Source organism: Aethalodelphis obliquidens, unplaced genomic scaffold (assembly GCF_003676395.1).
Source record: "Aethalodelphis obliquidens isolate GAN/ISIS:26980383/991018 unplaced genomic scaffold, ASM367639v1 scaffold103, whole genome shotgun sequence".
Taxonomy (NCBI): domain Eukaryota; kingdom Metazoa; phylum Chordata; class Mammalia; order Artiodactyla; family Delphinidae; genus Aethalodelphis; species Aethalodelphis obliquidens.
This window is the reverse complement of record NW_020838047.1, coordinates 664,698-679,591: the sequence shown is the minus strand read 5'-3', so window position 1 is coordinate 679,591 and position 14,894 is coordinate 664,698. Positions and strand designations below refer to the sequence as shown.

At 40.5% G+C, this 14,894-nt stretch overlaps 1 protein-coding gene across 5 annotated transcripts in view; it reads right to left on the bottom strand.

Moving 5' to 3' along the window:
- NEK1 (NIMA related kinase 1) overlaps nucleotides 1-14,195 on the bottom strand; it is a 213,219-nt gene extending 199,024 nt beyond the window's left edge. For 2 of the 5 annotated variants that reach the window (XM_027096521.1, XM_027096522.1), the window contains exon 1: nucleotides 13,794-14,193. The gene's annotated coding sequence lies outside the window, so the exon portion shown is untranslated. Of the gene's footprint in view, nucleotides 1-13,793 lie in introns of all 5 variants that reach the window. The other 3 variants (XM_027096525.1, XM_027096520.1, XM_027096523.1) reach the window with 3 other exon arrangements.
- Nucleotides 14,196-14,894: the final 699 nt, after the last annotated feature.

Sequence of the window (14,894 nt, the reverse complement as noted above, 5' to 3'; positions counted from 1 at the left end):
ACACCAGCAGGCGCATCACAGGCTGGAAAGTGCAGCGGCATGGCCAAGACGGCCTGTGCTGCACTCTCTCTACCCTGTAGGACAGCAGGCCGGCTTCCACACTGTCCTCTCAAGCCCCCTATCTGTCCCACCGAACCTCCCAGCCGGTAAAGGAGGTTCCCAGAGAGAGGGAACATTTCCTCTTTCACAGCTCCCTTCCAGGGGGCAGGTCCCATCCCAATTCCTCGTCTCCCTTTTCCCTTTGTCCTATTTAATTACTTGGGGATTTTTACTGCAGCTTTGGCTGTATGAGATTTTCTGCCAGCTTTCAGTAGGTATTCCATGAGAATAGTTTCACATATAGATGTATTTTTTAAAATGTATTATTTATTTTTGGCTGTGTTGGGTCTTTGTTGCTGTGTGCAGGCTTTCTCTAGTTGCGGCGAGCGGGGGCTACTTTTCATTGTGGTGCATGGGCTCTCATTGCGGTGGCTTCTCTTGTTGCAGAGCACGGGCTCTAGGCGAGCGGACTCAGTAGTTGTGGCTCACGGGCTCTAGAACACAGGCTCAGTAGTTGTGGTGCATGGGCTTAGTTGCTCCGCAGTATGTGGGATCTTCCCGGACCAGGGCTCAAACCCGTGTTCCCTGCATTGGCAGGCAGATTCTTAACCTCTGCACCACCAGGGAAGTCCCATAGATGTATTTCTGATGTACTTATGGGAGGAGGTGAGTTCCACATCCCTCTACTCCACCATCTTCAAGTTCATCTTCTTTTCATTAGTTTGTAGAAGCTTCTTTAATGACGATGTTAGCCCTTCTCAGGTATGAATTTTTTTTGCTTATATGCCATTTGTCTTCAATTTTATTGAAATACAAAAGTTTATTTTGATGTGAACAAATTTATTAACGTCTTCCTTATATTTCTGCCATCGGTATCACACTTAGAAACTTACTGTACCAAATACTGTAAGATACTTGATTAAGGTTGTTAACTTCAGCAAGAGTAACTTCAGGAGAGTGGTGGAGACAGAAGCGAGAGTACAATAGGTTAGGTAGTGAAAGCTTAAAAAAGTGAAGGGAAGGGGAGGAGGACAGATGGAGGGAGGGGAAAGGAGAGAAAAAAGTGTCCCAAAAACAACCTCTAGCACTGCTTATTGGCAAGATCACACACACTGTGAAGATACATGAATTCACTTTGTTAATCTAAAAATAATAAATATTTAATTTAGGGGGATGTGACCAAGATGGCAGAGTAAGAAGACCCTGAGCTCACCTCCTCCCACAAACACACCAAAAGTACAACTATTTAAAGAGCAGCTACCTATAAGAACAACCAGAAGAACAGCAGAAAAGATTTTCTGCAACTGAAGATACAAAGAAGGAACCACAATGGGATGGGTAGGAGTGGTGGAGACCCGGTATAGACAAGATGCACAGCCATGGGCAGGTGACCCACAAATAGGAGAATAATCACAAATGCAGAAGTTCTCCCCGAGAAGCAAGGGGTTCAAGCCCCATATGAGGCTCCCCAGCCCAGGGCTCCTGCACCAGGTTGATGAGCCCCCAGAATACCTGGCTTTGAAGGACAGCAGAGCTTGCATACAAGAGAGGCAGAGTGCTGTAGAAAAAAAAGACTCTACTCTTAGAGGGCGCACACAAAATCTCAGCCATTCTGAGATACAGCTCTGAGAAGCAATAATTTGAAAGAAGCTTATATCAAACCCACCTGCTAATCTTGGAGAGCACCCTGAAGAGGCAGGAGGGCCACTGGGACTCCCCTGGGGACACAGACGCTTGCAGCAGCCATTTTTGGAAGTCTGTTCTTCCACGAAGACACTGATGGTACAAAAGCCAGCTTGGAGTCCTCCTCCTAGCCTATTAGCAACAGGAGCTTACCCAACCACTAACCAGATGGCAACAGCCCTGGAGGCCACCCCCTGGGGACCTGTAGTCAGCTACGCTAGTACCCAGCCCCACCCACCAGTGGCAGCCACCACAGGAGGCAGGACCTGACAATCAACCAGGCCACAGGGCAGCCCCACCAAAAAAGAAGGGCCCACATAAGGGACACTCCTAGAGCACATAGCTCTTGTGACCAAAGAGGAGTGTGCCACTGGGCCCCACAGGACAACTCCTACACAAAGCCACTTGTCCAAGATTGGGAAACACAACCGACCTACCTAATTCATAGAAATAAAGATAGATAATTAATTCAGTAAAATGAGGAGACAGAGGAATACATACCATAGGAAGAAACAAGACAAAACCCCAGAAGAACTAAGCAAAATGGAGATAAGCAATCTACCCAATAAAGAGTTCAAGGTCATGATCATACAGATGCTCAATAAATCCAGGAGAAAAATGGATGAACACTCTTAGAAGTGTGACAAGGAGTTAAAAAACATAAGGAAAAAACCCAACAAATATGAAGAATACAATCACTGAAATAAAAAATACACTAAAAGGAATAAACAGTAGATTAGATGATACAGAGGAACAGAGCAACAAACTGGAAGACAGAGTAGTTGAAATCACCCAGCTGAAGAGAAAAAAGAAAAAATTTTTAAAAATGAAGATAGTTTAAGAAACCGCTAAGACAACATCCAATGTGTAACATTAGCATTATAAGGGGTCCCAGGAGAAGAGACAGAGAAAGGGGAAGAGAACTTATTTGAAGAAATAACAGCTGAACATTTCCCTAACCTGGAAAAGAAAACATATCCAGGTCCAAGAAGTACAGAGAGTCCCCAACAAGATAAAACCAAAGAGGTCCACAGCAAGAAACATTAAAATGAAAATGGCAAAAATTAAAGATTAAGACAGAACCTTAAAAACAGCAAAAGAAAGCTTCCCTGGTGGAGCAGTGGTTAACAGTCCGCCCACCAATGCAGGGGACATGGGTTTGAGCCCTGGTCCAGGAGGATCCCACATGCTGCAGAGTGACTGGGCCCGTGTGCCACAACTACTGAGCCTGCACTCTAGAGCCCGTGAGCCACAACTACTGAAGCTCGTGCACCTGGAGCCCATGCTCCATGACAGGAGAAACCATCGCAAATAGAGGTCCACGCACTGCAAAGAAGAGTGGCCCCCACTCGCCGCAACTAGAAAAAACCCGTGCACAGCAACGAAGACCCAACACAGCCAAAAATAAATAATATTTTTTAAAAAAAGCAGCAAAAGAAAAGCAACTAGTTATGGGACTTCCCTGGTTGTCCAGTGGTTAAGACTTCGCCTTCCAATGCAGAGGGTGCAGGTTCAATCTCTGGTCAGGGAGTTAAGATCCCACATGCCTTGCAGCCAAATAAACCAAAACATACAACAGAAGCAATGTTGTAACAAATTCAATAAAGACTTTAAAAAATGGTCCATATTAAAAAAAATCTTAAAAAAAAAAAAAAGAAAGGCAACTAGTTATGTACAACAGAACTTCCAAAAGATCATCAGCTGATCTTTGCAGGCCAGAAGGGAGTAGCATAATACATTCAAAATGATGAAAGGGAAAAGCCTATAACCCAAAATACTCTACCTGGCAAGGCTATCATTCAGATCTGAAGGAGAGATAAGAAGTTTTACAGAAAAGTGAAAGAGAAAAGAGTTCAGCACCACTAAACTGGCTTTACAAGAAATGTACAAAGACTTCTCTAAGTGGAAAAGAAAAGACCATAACTAGAAATATGAAAATTACAAAAGGAAAAATCTTATTGGTAAAGGCAAACACACTGTAAATGTAATAGATAAACCACTTACAAAGCTAGCAGGAAGGTTAAAAAAGAAAAGTTGTAAAATCATCTATATCCACAATAAGAAGTTAAGGGATACATAAACAAAAAGATGCAAAAAAAATGAAGACAAAAACATTCAATTTGCGGGGTAGGGAGAAAAAACACAAAATTGTTAGAATGCATTAGGATTTAAGAGCTCATCAACTTAAAATAATCATAGTACATACACACACATATATATGTGTGTATGTGTATATATATATATATATATATATATACAGAGAGAGAGAGAGAGAGAGGGAGAGAGAGAGAGAGAGAGGGAGAGAGAGAGACAAGAGGGAAGGAGGGAGGGAGACAGAGAGGGAGACAGAGAGGGAGAGGGAGAGAGAGAGGGAGAGGGAGAGGGAGAGAGGGTTAGGGAGGGAAGGGGGTTGTTATATATGAACTTCATGGTAACCACAAACCAAACATACAAACAAACACACACACAACTCGTAGACCAAGGGGGAGTGGATCTGCGGATTGTCTCAGCACCTTCACTGCCATGGGCCCAGGTTCGATCCCTGGTCAGGGAAGTAAGATTGCACAAGGCACATTGCGCAGCCAAAAAAAAAAAAAAAAAAAGAGATAGCCATCAAATCACAAGGGAAGAGAGCAAATAAAAAAAAAAAAAAACTTAAAAAAGAACGAGAAAACAATTAACAAAAGAGCAATAAGTACACACCTATCAATAATTACTGTAAATGTAAACAGACTAAATGCTCCAATCGAAAGACACAGCATGTATGCTGCCTTACAAGAGACTCACTTCAGAGCTAAGACACACACAGACTGAAAGTGAAAGGGTGAAAAAAGGTATTCTATGCAAAGGGAAACGGAAAGAAAGCTGGGGTAGCAATACTTATAGCAGACAACAGACTCTAAAACAAAGACTGTAACAAGAGACAAAGAATAACAATAGACAACGATAAAGGGATCAATCTAACAAGAAGATATAACAATTGTCAATATATATGCACCCAACACAGGAGCACCTAAATACCTAAAGCAAATATTAACAAACATAAAGGAAGAAACTGACAGAAACACAATAACAGTAGGCAAATTTAACACCTCACTTACATCAATGGACAGATTACCCAGACAGAAAATCAATAAGGAAACAATGGCCTTAAATGACACATTAGATCACATGGACTTAAGAGATATATATAGAACGTTCTATCCAAAAGCAGAACACACATTCTTCAAGCATGCATGGAACATTCTCCAAGATACATCATATGCTAGGCCACAAAACAAGTCTCAATAAATTTAAGAAGAGTGAAATCATATCAAGCATCTTTTCTGATCACAACAGAGATTAGAAATCAATTACAAGAAAAAAACTGCAAAAAATAAAAAATGCAGATATGTTACTAAACAACAAATACATCACTAAAGAAATTGAACATGAAATGAAAAAATACCTGGAGACAAATGAAAACAAAAACACAATGATCCAAAATCCATGAGACACAGCAAAAGTAGTTCTAAGAGGGAAGTTTATAGCAATACAAGACTATCTCAGGAAACAAGAAATCTCAAATAAACCATCTAACCTTACACCAAAAGGAACTACGAAAAGAACAAAACCCAAAGTTAGTAAAAGGAAAAAACAGAGTTCACAGCAGAAATAAATGAAATAGAGACTAAAAAAAATAGAAAAGATAAATGAAACTAAGAGTTGGATCTTTGAAAAAATAAAGAAAATTGCTAAACCTCTAGCCAGACTTATGAATAGAGAGAAAAATATATAAAATCTGAAATGAAAGAGAAGTTACAATGATACCACAGAAATACAAAAGATCATAAGTGATTACTATACATAATTTTATACCAATAAAATAGACAACCTAAAAGAAATGGATAAATTTCTAGAAACATACAACCTCCCAAGACTGAAACAGGAAGGAAAAAAAGTATGAAAAGACAGCTCACCAATAATTAAATTGAATCACTAATCAAAAAACTCCCAACAAACAGAAGTCCACAACCAGGCAGCTTCAAAGGTGAATTCTACAAAACACTTAAGGAAGCGTTAACACCTATCCTTCTCAAGCTAGTCAAAGAAAACTGAAGAGGAAGGAACACTTATGAACTCATTCTACAAAGCCAACATCACCTGATACCAAAACCAGACAAAGATACCACAAAAAAAGGGAAATATCACTTTAAGAGTCAATATCACTGATGAACACAGATGCAAAAATCCTCAACAAAATATAAGCAAACCAAATTCAACAATACATTAAAAGAATCATATACCATGACCAGGTGGGATTTAACTCAGGGATGCAAGGCTGGTGAGATATCTGCCAATCAACCAATGTGAAAAAAACCATATGAAAAAAACCTGAAGAATAAAAACCATAGGATCATCACAGTAAATGAAGAAAAAGCTTTTGACAGGATTCAACATCCATCTATAAAAACTCTCAGCAAAATGGGTACAGAGGGAACATACCTCAACATAATAAAAGTCATATATGAACCTACAGCCAACAGCATACTCAACGGCAAAAAGCTGAAAGGATTTTCTTTATGATCAGGAACAAAACAAGGATGCCAAATATTGCCATTTTTATTCGACATAGTATTGGAAGTCAAATCAAAGCAACTGGTAGCTTTGCAAGCCAAAGCAATCATACAAGAAGAAATAAAAGGAATCCAAGTTGGAAAGGAAGAAGTAAAACTATCACTGTTTGCATATGACATGATACTAGAAATACCTGATATATAAAGAAAATCCTACAGATACCACCAAAAAGCTATTAAAACTAATAAATGAATTGAGTAAAGGTGCAGGATACAAAATTAATATACGGAAATCTGTTGCATTTCTATACACTAACAATGAACTAACAGAGAAATTTTTAAAAAAATCTCATTTACAACTGTGGCAAAAAGAATAAAATACCCAGGAATAAATATGACTAAGGAGGTATCAATAAAAGACCTGTATTTAGAAAACTATGACAATGATGAAAGAAACTGAAGATTACACAAACAAATGGAAAGATATACTGTGCACATGGATTAGAAGACTCAATATTGTAAAAATGACCATCCTCCCCAAGGGAATCTACAGATTCAATACAATCCCTATCAAAATACCAATGGCATTTTTCAAAGAACTAGAAAAAATAATTCTAAAATTTGTATGGAAATATAAAAGGCCCAAAATAGCCAAAACAATCTTGAAAAAGAAGAACAAAGTTGGAGGTATCACACTCCCTGATTTCAAACTATACTACAAAGCCACAGTAATCAAAACAGTACAGTACTGGCACAAAAACGGACACACAGATCAACAGAAGAGAATAGAGAGCCCAGAAATACATCCACACTAATATGGGCAAATTAATCTAAGACAAAGGAGGCAAGAATATACAACAGGGAAAAGTCAGCCTCTTCAATAAAGGTTGTTGGGAAAACTCGACAGCCACATGCAAAAGAATCAAACTGGACTACTTTCTCATACCATATACAAAAATAAACTCAAAATGAATTAAAGACTTAAATGTAAGACCTCAAACCATAAAACTCCTAGAAGAAAACATATGCAATATACTCTTTGAAATCTTAGCACTATTTTTTTAGATACCTCTCCTCAGGCAAGGAAAATGGAAGCAAAAATAAACATTTGGAACTACATCAAACTAAAAAACTTGCACAGCAAAGGAAACTATCCACAAAACAATAAGGCAGTCTACTGAATGGGAGAAGATATTTGCAAACATTATACTTTGTAAGGAGTTAATATCCAAAATATACAGAGAACTCATACAACTCAACATCAAAAAAAAAAACAAAACATTAAAAAGTGGGTTGACTCTTAATAGACATTTTTCCAAAGAAGACCTACAGATGGCCAACACACACGTGAAAAGATACCCAACTTCACTAATCATCAGGGAAATGCAAATCAAAACCACAGTGAGATATCACGTCACTCCTGTCAGAATGGCTATTATCAAAAAGACAACCAAAAAAAGGTGCTGGAGAGGATGTAGTGAAAAGGGAATCTTCGTGCACTCTCAGTGGAAATGTAAGTTGCTGCAGATACTCTGGCAAACGGTATGAAGGTTCCTCAAATAATTAAAAATAGAACTACCACATAATTCAGCAATGCCACTTCCGGGCATTGTCTAAAGAAACCAAAAACACTAATTCAAAAAGATATTTGCACCCCAATGCAGCATTATTTAAAACAGCCAAGACATGGAAGCACCCGAATTGTCCATCAACAGATGAATGGATAAAGAAGACTTGGTATATATATATACAATGGACCATTACTCAGTCATAAAAAAGAATGAGGTGATTCCTTGGTGGTCCAGTGATTAGGGCTTAGCGCTTTCACTGCCGTGGCCCGGGTTCAATCTCTGATTGGGGAAGATTTTGCAAGCCGTGTGGCATAGCCAAAAAAAAAAAAGAGACAGAATGAAATCTGCTATTTGCAATAACATGGACATTAGGTTAAGTGAAGAAAATCAGATAGAGAAGGACAAATACTGTATGATTTCACCTATACATGAAATATATAAAAGAAAACAAATGAAGAAATGTAACAAAAGAGAAACAGATTCATAGATACAGGGAACAAACTGGTGGTTGCTAGAGGGGTGGGGGTGGGGGATGAGTGAAATAGGTTAGGGAGACTAAGAGGTACAAACTTCCAGTTACAAAACAAATAAGTCATGAAGATGTAATGTACAACATAGGGAATACAGTCAATAGCACTGTAATAACTGTATATGGTGACAGATTGTAACTAGACTTATGGTGACCACTTTGTAATGTATAAAAAAACTGAATCTTTATATTGCACACCTGAAACTAATATAATATTGTAAGTCAACTATACTTCGATAAAAAATAAAGTATAAATAAATAATTTGAAAAATAGTGATTCACATAACTTGCTCTTTTCTATTTCCATTCCATAGCAAGCAGGCTTTCTGTGTATGATTCCCTTCTAGGAGAAAATGAGCTTGTCATGAAGACTATATTACCATTTCTATGACAGTTTACCATATCTCTCATTGTAAGTGAACAAATTCATGTTCTCATTTCACCTATTAGTACTAAATTTAATTTTATTTTGCCTCTAATATATTGATCCAGTCTCCTTAAATGACAAAATTCGTATCCTGGGCTTCTAAGACTCAAAGGCCACAACTTTGCCTGTGGTAAATCAATGGAATAATCATGCTTAATAGAAATTTGTGGGAAAGAGCCTTCTTCTACCTCAGGAAACTTCTCTACTTCAAACTTTCTGTAAGAAATGAAATGTTTTTTAGCAGCTGTAAGAGAAACAAGAAATTAACTATTATGACAGCACTACAGCATCGCTAGTGAGTTAAAGAAGAAAAGTCACTCCAAACATATTTTCAAGCCCAAGTTTGGTTAACCGGCATAATATAATAGCTCTCTGAGCACCAGCCAGAATTTAATGATTTCTCCAGGACATGATATCACATTACTATGCTGTTTAGAAAAAATATAAACTCACCTTAGAAAACTAAATTTCATAAATCAAATTACATTAAATAGGGCTTCCCTGGTGGCGCAGTGGTTGAGAGTCCGCCTGCTGATGCAGGGGACACAAGTTCGTGCCCCGGTCTGGAGGGATCCCACATGCTGCGGAGCGGCTGGGCCCGTGAGCCATGGCCGCTGAGCCTGCGCGTCCGGAGCCTGTGCTCCGCAATGGGAGAGGCCGCAGCAGTGAGAGGCCCGCGTACCACAAAAAAAAAAAAAAAAAAAAAAAAAAAAAAAATTACATTAAATAGTAAGCGTACAATGAGACTACTTCACAACCATCATTACTCTGTGACTTTTGCCAAGAAAAAAACCACAATTAGTCCATTTGGCCCTCCCCCAAAACGGAGTTGCCAGTTCCTTTCGAGGGACCGCACTAACAAGATGGAGGCTCCGAGGGTCCTAGCACTGCAGTCCGCTGCCCACCACAGGACTACAGTGTGTTCCGGCACCTCAGGAAGGTGGAGGAGATCTACTGCCCTGGAAATGAAGAAAGACGGCTCTCACTGCCACCAAATAACGTCCAGTGCAGACAGCTTTCTGGACAATGAAAGGCATGGTAGGTGAGTTTCAGAGCAACCAACAACCCCTCCTATTCTGCAGAGGCTACACTTGACTAGTATCGGACGCCAGACGAAGTGAAGGGGAAAACACGGCAAGATAGGTAATTTCAGCGTCTTAAAGCATATGTAACTGGGGTACTTACTTCCTAGTCAGGAGACTTCTCAGCTGAATAACAACTCTAGAAGATTTTTAAACCAAAGGAAATAAAAGGTAACAAAAAAATGTACTCATCCAAAATAGTCGTAACATGTAACTGAAGAAGCACACGGATCCTGTTCTAATTTCATTACTGTAATTAACCCAAATTATAAATAAATATTTGTCCTTTCTATGCTTCAGCTTCCAAAGTAAGAGGGAAATCGCATACCAACTTGACAGTATCTTAAGGTCTCTAACAATTACATCAATTTAATCCCTGTAATACATATGTGATACTGAAGATATTCAAAGTATTAAATTAGAGATTTTTTTGATATTTAAGATTTCCAAGAGTCTTGTGATATAACAAACAAAGCAATGGATTCAGAAGAGAAAAGTTACGTGACCAAAAGCAAACCACCCGACTTCCCTGGGTCTTAGTTTCTTCATCTAAAAACACTAAAGATTTAAATATAATACTATCTTAAGGGCCCTACGAATTCTAAGTCTGTGACTCAAGGAGAAAAAAATTTTAAAGTAGGTCAGAAAGTAGAAAACTTCAACAATTTGAAATTGCACTATTAGCCACAGAGAGTAGGAATGGCAGAGAGATGGCCAAAGTCTTTCGTTCAGAAAAATCAAAAGATGCCCCAAATCTTTAGCCTAAATCTTTAAAAAGTCAAAAAATAAACTGCAACTTACAATTTAAGATACCAGACTGAACATACATATTTACCTCTGCTTCTTCCCTAAACCCAGCTAACACAGCTTGAAAGGATCAGAAAGGCAGAAGAGGAGAGACAGCAATGGCAATAAAATTCTGGAAGCTGACAAACACAAGAGCAAGCAGCAACTGACTCAGGAAACTAGAGAAAGCTGTGTCCTCAGCCACGAGTGGGGAGGAAGTCACTTCCACTACAGACTAGCTCAATAACTGGCGGAGACTATGTAAGAAGCTGTCAGACACACAGCTCCTCCATCCCCTCTCCCAGTCAGGCGACCACCCCTCCCATCTTGGCAGCAGGCGAGAGATGTCTCCAGATTAGGAACACCCATCACAGCTGAGAATGGAAATACCGTCTGGGAGACTGAATGAAAGCTGACATAATGAACGGTGAGACTGTTCCGGACCATGATGGTGCGCTTGTACCAGACCAGCCTGCCTCCAAAAACAATCACGAACCCTGAGTAAAATATATAAAAGAACAGAAAGAAATTCACTGAGAGGTGGGAATATCCTAGTGAGTCCCACATTACCCCAGCCTTTTCCCTGAAGACATTTTCCAAACTGTGGCACAGCAGAATGGAGCTTGAGTAGAAAGCAGCAGTCTTATGGGCTGAGGACAGAGAGGTCAGAGTTTAGGGCTGCCAAAATCCTGGGGAGGAGGAGAAGGAACAGGTGACCAAAAATGTGCAGGTAAATTCCTCTCCTGTCAGTCAGCCCACTCCTAAATTGTGCAGATACAGGGCAAGACTAAATCAGACTAGTCCTAAGGACAGAAACAGACTCACGAACGACTCAAATACGGAGCTATCAGCAGGGGACTTCAAATAACCTTGATTAATAAGTTCAAGAAAATAAAGAGGAAACGATGGACGAAAGTGATTTTTTAAAAGATGGAGAACTTCAACAAAGAACTGAAATTTATTTTTAAAAACTAAATGAACTTCTAGAACTAAAATATAAAATATCTGGAATTAAGAACTCATTGCATGGGTTTTACAGCAGGCAGCATACAGCAGGATTAGTAATCTGGAAAATAAACCAGCAGAATATATTCAACAAAAGAACAGAGAGAAAAAATGAAGAAAAAACAAAAAGACATGCCCAGAAGGAAGGAAGGAAGAAAAGGAAAGGAAGTTTCAATATTCGAAAGATTTTAATTCTTAATCTCTAAATTTAATGCTTCCCTAGTAAAAACACAAACTCTGGGGGTGAGGGTGATCACACGAGCTGATTTTTAAAGTTAATGTGAAAAAAAGAAGAAAGAATAGCCAGAGATACTGAAAAAAAAAGCAGCAATGAAGGAAGAGTTGTTCTACTTGATATCAAGACACATTATAAAGCAGTAATAATTATGAACTAGACAGGTAAATCATAGAAAGTCCAGAAATATACAAAAAAAATTTTTTTAATTTGGTAGATGACCATCGTGACATTTTAAATCAGTAAGGAAAAGATGGATTTTGAAATAGTTTTTAGACAACCAGGTAGCCATATGGAAAAAAATTAAATCCATTTTCTTTGCTTTACACCAACACAAATTTCAGACGATAAAATACGTAAATGTCCATCAAATTTTTCTATACGGCATCACTCTTTTCAAGTATGTCAACTACGCTCCAGAAAAAATATCTTAGCCTCTAGTCAAGTTAGACATCTTTCCTCACTTTTTACTAAGAACACCTTTAAGCCACAAATAAATGTTTGACATAATAAAATTTTGTGCACCGAATGAGAAAAATGTCAGAGTATATGAATGAAAAGCTGTATTCCCACCAATCTGGAACATTAAGCCTCTGCAGCTGCTTCAGCTATTTGATGCACAAGCAAGTTGTCCTGAAGGGAAACACTGGTAAAGAAGTGTCAACAGATTTCAGGAAGCCCTCAGGGTACTGTTTGCAACCAGGATCTACACATATAGTTCTCCCCAAATAATGAATACCATTTTGAGTTATGGGAGAGGCTCGGTTTAACTCCTCAATGAGGAAAGGCCCTGTCTTACTTCGTAATTCAAAAAAGGAGAAAGCAAAAGCGGGATTCCTAATACAGAGTTTTTTCAAAATATTTGTTGTTCTTCTCTGCAAGTCTATTCCTCTCTGTAAGACTCTTCAGACAACAATTAACAGCTTCCCTAGTGAAAGTACCAACATGTAAATAAAGAGTTTACATTCATGAAATGGATATATTCAAGTCCAGGGGATTAGACAGAGGAAAATATACTTGGAGTACAACGTCAATGCATTATTAAAATGACCTCAAAAGAACTCCTGTGGCCAAGTTCCATAACCTTTACTAAACTCCCAGTGGTGACTCTTAACGTGCAAAAACCTGTTTTCCCACAAAACAGGCTCCTTACCTCTCACCAAAAACAAGCGGGCAACGTTAAAACAGATCTGCAGATGCTCTAATTTCAGACAAATCTAAAGCAGAAACAAAGAACTACTTCTCTCCATATCTGGCTTCCCTCCATCATCTCTGCAATACTGCTGCATCATAACAAAAGGCCATTATTAGCATATACTGGATATTACTTTTAATCCTTCATAATTATTTCTGATGTAACTTACCCTGGCAATACAAAAATTTCTGCTTCTTGGGGGGCGGATCTTACATTAGAGAACAAAAATCAGACCTGCCTAAAAAAAAAGAGTTGTGATGAACTCTACAAGTCCTAGAACTTTCAATGCCTTCCATGAAGAAATTGTTGAATCAAACTATGGAAACTGAAATATAAGATTATGGGCCAGCCAGTTAACTGCTACTCATTTTCTAGTTAAAAGGTATATGTAAAGATCGCAGACAAGATATAAGCAACGTAAATGACTTCTTACTCATACCAACGCTTCTATTCTTATTTTAATTCCATGATCACTATCGCTTTTTAAATAATGTCCAAAGGGTACTGAGTAACACACACGGTTCCTTGGAGAACTCCCATCTTGACGAGGTGCGGCTACTGGTGCTATTTTCCGCGCACTTCAGGGAGGACCCCGCAGCCTCTACATCGGAAGTCGAGGCAAGCTCTCCCGTTTCCAGAGCGACCCCACCATCGCGCACGTCACGCCGCCCCGAGCGCAGCTCACCTCAGGACCCAGGCCGTGGGCGGGCACCGTCCGGGGGTCGCCGCCTTCCCGCGGGGCTCAGCTAGCCCGAGGCACCCCCCCGCGGTCCAGAAAGGGCATTGGGCCGCAGCCCGCGCCACTCCGGCCAACGCCCCGGGACACGGGTCTGCGCCACCGGACGAAACAAACCGGTTTCCGAGCCCCCTGCAACGGCTGCGGTGGCGTGGGGTGTTCCCCGGGCGCCGCCCCCCAACTTCTCAGAGGCGGCTGCCGGCGGCCTCGCGGGCCGGGCGCATTGGGGCTGGGTGCTCCCTGCCGGTTCGTCCCCCAGCCTCGCCACGCGGGCGCTGGCTACCCGGCAACGCGGAGATGCGCTCCGGGTTCAGGCTCAGGACTCCACAAGCGGCGCCCCAAATCCCGGAGCCAGGGCAGAGGGTGGGGCGTCCCTGGCGCGGGCGTGTGACGTCAGCGCGCCGAAGCCGGCGTGGAGCGGGGGTGGCCGGGAAGGGCGGGGGCGGGGGCGGGCGCGGGCTCTCTAGGTGCGGGAGGAGAAGAGAGGAGGAAAGGGAGACCAGAGCGTCCCTCACTCACAGAAGCGAGGCCCGGCGGCTGACAGAACCCGCTGAAGCTGGTGTGGAGTAAAGCCTGTGATAAATTCGTCCCGCACATACCGCAAAAGGGATTTTTTTTTTAAACTTGAGGGCCATTTCTTAGGGATGCCATATTTTTAAACTAAATTTGCTTTAAAAATCAAGACAAGTGAAATAAGTCCAATACTGTATGATATCACTTACATGTGGAATCTAAAAAATAATATAAACTAGTGAATGTAACAAAAAGTCACCTATAATCCAACAAATATTTTTTTTCTTCCTTTATAAATTTATTATTTTCGGCTGCGTTGGGTCTTCATTGCTGCACGCAGGCTTTCTCAAATTGTGGCGAGCAGGAGGTACTCTTCATTGCAGTGCGCGGGGCTTCTCATTGTGTTGACCCCTCTCGTTGTGGTGCGTGGGCCTCCGCAGTTGTGACACAAGGGCTCAGCAGTTGTAACACACGGACTCAGTAGTTGTGGCTTGCAGGCTCTAGAGCACAGGCTCAGTAGTTGTGGCTCGCGGGCTC